A 9,651-nucleotide genomic window follows, 5' to 3' on the forward strand; every position below is an offset into this window, starting at 1 on the left:
CACACACACATACTCACACACAATCTGCACACACACACACACACAATCTGCACACACACATACTCACACAATCTGCACACACACACACACACAATCTGCGCACACACACACACAATCTGCACTAACACACACACAATCTGCACACACACACACAATCTGCACTGCACACACACACACACAATCTGCACACACACACAGTCAGCAGACACACACACACACACAATCTACACACACACACACACACACAATCAAACACACACACACACACACATACCATCATGCCTCTAGCACTACTGACCCTCAGTTCAGTTGTGCTAACAAAAACAAAACAAGCTTTCGTTTAAACAAGTTTTTATGTACAATGGAGACTCCAGTATACCTGCTTCTTGCCAAGTTTCCAATATTAACAGTATATTATTCATATTCCTGTAGTATGTAATATTTTCAAAAATTTTCTGTTTGCACATATTGCAGTCAGAGTAAAGTTCTATGAATTTTACTTTGCCTGTGTTTGTCAATTACAGTAAAGTTCTATGAATTTTACTTTACCTGTGTTTGTCAATTACAGTAAAGTTCTATGAATTTTACTTTACCTGTGTTTGTGAATTACAGTAAAGTTCTATGTATTTTACATTACCTGTGTTTGTCAATTACAGTAAGGTTCTATGTATTTTATATCACCTGTGTTTGTCAATTACAGTAAAGTTCTATGTATTTTACATTACCTGTGTTTGTCAATTACAGTAAAGTTCTATGTATTTTACATTACCTGTGTTTGTCAATTACAGTAAGGTTCTATGTATTTTATATCACCTGTGTTTGTCAATTACAGTAAAGTTCTATGTATTTTACTTTACCTGTGTTTGTCAATTACAGTAAAGTTCTATGTATTTTACATTACCTGTGTTTGTCAATTACAGTAAAGTTCTATGTATTTTACATTACCTGTGTTTGTCAATTACAGTAAGGTTCTATGTATTTTACATTACCTGTGTTTGTCAATTACTGTAAAGTTCTATGTATTTCACATTACCTGTGTTTGTCAATTACAGTAAAGTTCTATGTATTTGACTTTACCTGTGTTTGTCAATTACAGTAAAGTTCTATGTATTTTACATTACCTGTGTTTGTCAATTACAGTAAAGTTCTGTATTTGACTTTACCTGTGTTTGTCAATTACAGTAAAGTTCTATGTATTTTACATTACCTGTGTTTGTCAATTACAGTAAGGTTCTATGTATTTTACATTACCTGCGTTTGTCAATTACAGTAAAGTTCTATGTATTTCACATTACCTGTGTTTGTCAATTACAGTAAAGTTCTATGTATTTGACTTTACCTGTGTTTGTCAATTACAGTAAAGTTCTATGTATTTGACTTTACTGTGTTTGTCAATTACAGTAAAGTTCTATGTATTTTAAATTACCTGTGTTTGTCAATTACAGTAAAGTTCTATGTATTTAACTTTACCTGTGTTTGTCAATTACTGTAAAGTTCTGTATTTTACTTTACCTGTCTTTGTCAATTACAGTAAAGTTCTATGCATTTTACTTTACCTGTGTTTGTCAATTACAGTAAAGTTCTATGTATTTTACATTACCTGTGTTTGTCAATTACAGTAAAGTTCTATGTATTTTACATTACCTGTGTTTGTCAATTACAGTAAAGTTCTGTATTTGACTTTACCTGTGTTTGTCAATTACAGTAAAGTTCTATGTATTTTACATTACCTGTGTTTGTCAATTACTGTAAAGTTCTGTATTTTACTTTACCTGTCTTTGTCAATTACAGTAAAGTTCTATGTATTTTACTTTACCTGTGTTTGTCAATTACAGTAAAGTTCTATGTATTTTACTTTACCTGTGTTTGTCAATTACAGTAAAGTTCTATGTATTTTACATTACCTGTGTTTGTCAATTACAGTAAAGTTCTATGTATTGTACATTACCTGTGCTTGTCAATTACTGTAAAGTTCTGTATTTTACTTTACCTGTGTTTGTCAATTACAGTAAAGTTCTATGTATTTGACTTTACCTGTGTTTGTCAATTACAGTAAAGTTCTATGTATTTTTCTTTACCTGTGCTTGTCAATTACTGTAAAGTTCTGTATTTTACTTTACCTGTCTTTGTCAATTACTGTAAAGTTCTATGTATTTGACTTTACCTGTCTTTGTCAATTACAGTAAAGTTCTATGTATTTTACTTTACCTGTGTTTGTCAATTACAGTAAAGTTCTATGTATTTTTCTTTACCTGTGCTTGTCGGTTACAGTATGGTTCTAAACAGTCTTGTAGTTCTAGTGAACACTCTTCTGTTGTCAAACTTCGTCTGAAATGAAGGAAAATTACTTTTAAGTTCATGAGTGAGAATTAATTCTTTTACTCTCCAGTCTACGGATTAGTATGAAACTTTTATTGCACACTTAACAGCCCTCTAAAGGTAACAAATAATGACATTATAACAAAGTATAAGTTATGTTCTATTGATTCGAACACAGTACATTTATTATGTACTTTCAGGATGTGTATAGTAAATTTGACATCGATTTTCATCACATATGTAGAAATAACATTCAAATTGAAAAGATTGACACATACTTCAACTTATTAATTGTTAGAATACACATTTAGTTAATATACAGTAATACATTCACTTACCTGTTCATACCTAAGTTACCTCAGAATTACCTGTCACTACGTGTGGGTAACACTTACCTGTTAAGACCAGCTAAGTTACCTCAGAAGTATCTGCCTCTACATGCAGGACGGTAACACTTACCTGTTCATACCAGCTAAGTTACCCCAGAATTCTCGCTATCTGCAATACAATTCTATGCATCGCTAAGGAGTCAAATGGAACGCAGTCTCACGACCGCGTTTGCATTTGTCGACACCTACACTTCCGGTCGCCTATGTCAATACACGTGAATGTTTCTTCCCAACAGTTTAATTTGTAACAAATAAGATAAACGCAAGTTTAAAGCTCATATAATTATGGAGGTGGGAAATTTAAATATGTACAGTATCTTTCCAGAGCAAAATTACAAGAGATGTCTACAACTGAAAATGGGAAAGAAACATTCCTGTGTATATTAGCATAGCCGACCGGAAGTGTAGTTGTCGACATTAGAACGCGTTGTCGCGCGACTTCATTCCATTTGACCCCACAGTGATGTGTAGAATTGTATTGCAGGTAGCGAGAATTATCTGCCTTTACATGCAGGTATTAATACTTACCTGTTCATACCTGGTTAAGTTACCCCAGAAGTATCTACCTCTATGTGCAGGTAACACTTACCTGTTCATACCTGGTAAGTTACCCCAGAAGTATCTACCTCTACGTGCAGGTAACACTTACCTGTTCATACCTGGTAAGTTACCCCAGAAGTATCTACCTCTATGTGCAGGTAACACTTACCTGTTCATACCTGGTAAGTTACCCCAGAAGTATCTACCTCTACGTGCAGGTAACACTTACCTGTTCATACCTGGTAAGTTACCCCAGAAGTATCTACCGCTACGTGCAGGTATTAATACTTACCTGTTCATACCTGGTAAGTTACCCCAGAAGTATCTACCTCTACGTGCAGGTGAGACATCTTTGGCATCCACGATGACAGGATTGCACTGCAGACAAATAGAATGTTGTGTACTGGGTTTAATGTAGTCATCATATTTTTAGAAAGAGACTAAATTTGACATGATATAGTAACATAACCCATGGACATGCATTATAGGCTGTTACATTGTACAACAAGTCATGCACTCTTCCCCTTACCTAATTCATTGTATTATACTGGGGGTACATATCTCAATAACAGTGGTAATAGTCATAATACTACCACAAGTCAAGCTGTACATATTTGAACAGAAAATATGGTCAGTTGTTCTACATCATTGGATCTGTGATGCTTGAAATAACTAAAAAACATTCACTATTTAAATTCAAACTTCTTGGAAAAGCCAGGTGCAAAGTTAGTAGTCAATGAATATTCAAGCTGTTTTTGTTTTCCAAATTTCCTTATATTGAACTGGGTACTTAAAAAATATAATATTGTTCTGATCTTCAAAATTTGCCTTGATTCAGGCAGAAAACATGTCAAGTAACAAGTAACTATACTACTCTTTGATTCTATGAGGTCACTTCTTCCACAGCTAAATAAAGTCTATTAAGCATTCATCATTAAAGAAAATTCCTTCAAAACATGTTACCTGAAGAAATCTACAAATTGCCAGTTTATCATTATGACTCATGGATACCACATTTTCAAACATCCAGAAGAAAGGTCTAGAGGCAGTGGTTGAATTTTTTAGAATATTCAATATACGCCAGAAGTCAAAGAAGAATACACCAGTTCCTGCTGAAAATTAGAAGACCATTTTTGTTAATCCTAGTTGAATTAATGCAGTGACTATACAGTTCATACGGTTTGTGACTCCCATGATTAAATACATGTTTTGCTAGCAACAATTCTTTGCTACTGAGAGACTGACAAAATTAATGCATTTGATCAGCTTGATTTGATAGTTGAAGAGTATTTCTCTGTTTTTGACTGAGCATTCAAATATAATTTGTAAAAAAGATACAAACAATAAAAACATGCATGTCATATCAACTACTAGCTGATAAAATATATACCATTTCCTATGTCAACACATAAACTTAATAAAATATATACCATTTCCTATGTCAACACATAAACTTAATAAAATATATACCATTTCCTATGTCAACACATAAACTTAATAAAATATATACCATTTCCTATGTCAACACATAAACTTGATATTAGCTGTTAGCTTACACTCTCACCATATTAGGGACCGGTCAGTTTCTTCAGCCTGGGGGGGTGGGGGGGTGGTGGATTCTTAAATTGGGCCGACAAAAAGTCACTGACACCCCCTCCCCCCCTATCTGTAAAATCAAAAACAGGCTGACCCCCCCCCCCATCAATTAATTCTAAAACATGATGACCCCCCCCCCCCCCCCCCCATATATATATAATATTCACATGACAGGTATTTTTTTATCGTGACTCAGTGTGGACTGCTTGACTGTCTTGCATCTACTTTATAAGATCCTGGGTTAACACTATCATAATTGTAATTATTGACTACACAGGGTAAATATATTCCAAAAGGAGTTTAATATCATCTTGACAGTGAAAGATATTGGAAAGCTTGAGCAGGGAATATGTATATCTCTTATGGGGGGGTCCTAGGAGGTCTCCCACTAGAAGCCCTGGAGGTTTTTTACTCTGAAAAGTCAATTTTGAGACTATTCAGGCCCTTTCAGACAATAATTTCCAAGCTTTACAAGACAGCACCAACATGTAAAAAGAAAAAATATATTTGAAATATTAAGTTTGATAGCATCTTGACAGTAAGAGGTAGGGGGAAGAGCTTGAGACTAGGATGTGTACACCTCATGTAGTGGGGGGGGGGGGGGTTCCTAGGGGGTCTCCCCCTAGAAGTCCTGGAGGTTTTTTACTTTGAAAAGTCAATTTCGAGACTTATTATATTCAGACCCTTTCAGACAATAATTTCCAAGCTTTACAAGAAAGACAGCACCAACATATAAAAAGCAACTACACAGGGTTGAAATATTTTTGAAATATACTTTGATAGCATCTTGAAAGTTAGAGGTGAAGATTTTGAAACTGCGATATGTCCACCTCATGTGGGGGATCCAAAGGGGTCTCGATCCCTCTAGAAGCCCTGGAGGATTTTTATTCTTAAAGCCAATTTTTAGGCTATTCAGACCCTTTCAAGCAATAACTTAATCCATGCTTTACAAGACAGCACCATCAAGTATCAGAAACTATTCTTTATAACTCACACAGGGTTGAAATATGTTCTTAAAAAGTTAAATGGCATCATTATTTACATGTAGTAAAGGTCAGCACATCTACTGGTAGTATCATTGGTAGGGGAGATTTGGAGTTTAAGGCAATTTTAGACTACCTTGGCAAACATTTCACATCTTTAAAAGACTATCATCTCAAATTACAATTGGGTGAAAATATGTATGAAAAGTTTAATACCATTATGACTGTAAAAAGGTTGTTGGTGCATCTGAGTGTTGGTTGAATGCTTGAGTGACCTCTGGGGGTGAGGGAGTCCTTGGGCGTTTTCCCCTGGCAGATCTGCAGTTTTTTGCTTCTATTAAGGCAATGTTTAGGTTATTCATAGCCTTTGAGGTAATATTTCCAAGCTTAGAATAGCTAACGTAAATGTCAGTTTTAAATGAGTTTCCTATGTCACATAAAAATGGCCCCGTAACATTGGTATAGGGGCATTGATATTGCATGTATAGTAAATAAAGTCACCGGTATGTTAGAGAACTTTAGGTGGTCATACCTAGTGTATAATAGAAACTGGAATCTGATGAGATGTGGTGATTTGTAGTGTCAATAACATGTAGTGTCCAAATAGAAAGTGTATTAATCCCTTCTGACAAGTTCATAGTGACGAGTAGGGAACATTTTAGATTAACTTCTTTTATAAACTATCTATAAAGATTACCATTACGAAACCTTCAAGTTCACTTTTGCCCCAATGTGCAATATAAGTGAAGCACTGATTGTGAAACAGCCAAGCATTTACATGACATGTTCTGTATTAGTGTGGTAGCTAGGTAATACATGTATATGTATATTTATAGTTATGCTTGAACTAATAAGTAAGAATTCATGTAAGAAACAGGGAGAAAAACAAATATTTACATGTATCACATTTCAGACAACTTGCTATTATGCCATTGTAGAAAAAGGATTTTTTTCTTCTATCACAATCAAAAACACAATGACCCCCATCCACAATTTTGAAAACAGCATGACCCCCCCCTACTGCCAATTTCAAAAACAGGGTGACACCCCCCCTCCCAATCCACCCCCCCCCCCCCCCCCCAGGCCGAAGAAACTGACCGGTCCCTTAGTCACATCACTGTGTTATTCTGATTGGATGACAGCCCAACGAAGTAAAATTACGGTCTGGATCAAAGAGGCAAATAATACAGTAACTGTAAGTGTATTACAAGTCACTGCCATTGTAAGTTTATTAAGTTTATATGCACAGATATCATGCAGCTGTGACAAGCACTTCAAATGGCTGACTATATTGATTTGGCCTGATAACAAAAATAGCGCAAATATTGCATTGTCGCACAACTTCATGTTCAGAACAATGATAGATGTATAATTTTTTGAAGATTTAAAGTTGTAACCAAAACAAAATTTTCATACCTAATTTCCATCATCATAATCCAGCCATCCTATGTTGGAAGTGTACAAGACAAGTATAGCAACATCCTAATCAAACTTTAAAGTGATATGTCTACAAGGTTTTGTACTTCTTTATATTTTTAAAATCAATTTGGAACCAAGTCATACCAATGTAACAGGTTTAACTTTCTTGGTTGTCTTATTGTAATATTTTAAACACAAGCTACATTCAGTTTATATGGGTAGGTGATGAAACAGCTGTCTTACAACATATTACATAATCCAGTCATAAACTAAACTGGCCATGCTACACACTTTACCACCAGAGGAAATAGTAAAGTAAACATTATAGCTAATTAACAATGTACTGTTCTCAGCTAATGAGGACAAATCTACATATTCTCAACAAAGTTAAGCTCAATCTACTGGGTAATTTCAGAGTTGAAGACTTTTGAGGAAAAGCAATGATAGAATAACACTTCTAGAAACATCTCACCAAGTTTCAGACTCATTCACTTAGTACTTTTTGACCAAAATTCACATTTTTACATCTAAATTCAATATCATTGATGAGATCATTATGTGCTTAATATTTCTTCATCTATACATCCCTAGATGCATCCCCATCAAATTTCAGTCCAATCTGCTTAGTACAAACACCCTGAAGAATGTTTCACCCAAATTTCAGCCCAATCTGCCCAGTAGTTTTAGAATTAAAGACTTTTGACCAAAAAGAACATTATTTGCATATCACTGATGGGCTCATCATGTCAGAACAATTCTTAGTATAGACACCCTGAAGAATGTTTCACCCAAATTTCCGCCCAATCTGCCCAGTAGTTTTTAAGTTCTGGCTGTTGCTAAGGGCATGGTCATGGTTGCTATGACCAATTTTGTCAACATATTTTGAAGAAAATCTGTGAATAACACTTTCAGAAACATCTCACCAAGTTTCAGACTACTTTTTGAGATATAAGTTTTTGACCAAAAATGAACACTCTTACACCTAATTTGCATCTGACTCATGGAATCATTGTATGCTTAACATTTCTTCGTCCATACATCCCTAAATGCATTCCCATTAAATTTCAACCCAATCTGCTCAGTGGTTTTGGAATTATACATTTTTGACCAAAAATACACATTTTTAGCCCTAATTTGCATATCACTGATGGAACCATCATATCATGAACAATTCTTAGTAAAAACACCCTGAAGGATGTTCCACCCAAATTTCAGCCCCATCTGCCCAGTAGTTTCTGACTTTATGTTTTTTGACCAAAAATCACATTTTTTGACCCAAATCACAAACTGATGGTAAGATCATTTTGATTTGAAGGAACTCAGCACTCCGTTTGGAAGAAGTTAATGATGCCCTTTTTATGATAACTAGCATAAAAAATAATCACGTTTTAACATATAACCTGCCATAAGTAAATAAATAGTTTATCAAAGAAACCATGCAATGCTGATTTTGCCCACAAATATGATAAAAATAGAAAGAAAGCCTTTCTGTTGTGTGAATCCTACAAAACTGAACCAAGTTTCATTACAATTAATTGGTAGTTTTGCAAGATATTATGTACACACACACACACACACACACACACACACACACACACACACACACACACACACAGACGGACAGACAGACAGACAAAGCTATGACATAACCCTTCCTTACAGCAAAGTAAAAATATACACTTACACATATCAAATATACCTTTACGGCCAGGATTGGCTACTGAAAGATCATTGCATGGACTTCCACCAATCAGTACATCAAATGGCCCCCATTCTTCCAGCTTTGAAATAAAAAATGTCGTACAGACTATGAAAGTGTTCATTTATAAAATGACTTTGAAACTTAATCTAAATGGCATCAATGTTACAGTTAATGTTTATGCAATGATATCGATGGATCATGTAATTTTGCAGAGTGATTTGATCCTGGTTGTGACTCATCATTGTCTTGGCAAGTTAATTGATTATACCCATTACTGTTGTTGTCTTTGCACTAGGCACCATGCTGTTGCTATGAGTGTGTACATGGTTGCTATGAACATTTATGTTATATTTGAATGCTCGATTAATGTTATTTTAGCAATGGCCACTATTTAGTTGCTGCTGCATAGTGCAAAAAATGTTAGATATATTTCAATTTACTCTTTCATACTTTATCGTTATCTTTGTTTATATACATTATATAGTTTCTAAAAAGAGGAAATGCCAAGAAATGCCATTAGGTGAGAATGTTTAGCAGAATGAGCCAATAGAAAGTAAAAGTTAAACTCACTTGTTGTTCTGTAATATTTCTGATGTCTCCAACCTGAGTAATGGAACCTTGGTGTTTGACAGAAGCAACTGTCATGGCTTCCTGACTTACTTCTGAAGCATAATAACAATCTACCTGGATACCTAGCTCCTTT

Source organism: Glandiceps talaboti, chromosome 12 (assembly GCF_964340395.1).
Source record: "Glandiceps talaboti chromosome 12, keGlaTala1.1, whole genome shotgun sequence".
Taxonomy (NCBI): Eukaryota; Metazoa; Hemichordata; class Enteropneusta; family Spengelidae; genus Glandiceps; species Glandiceps talaboti.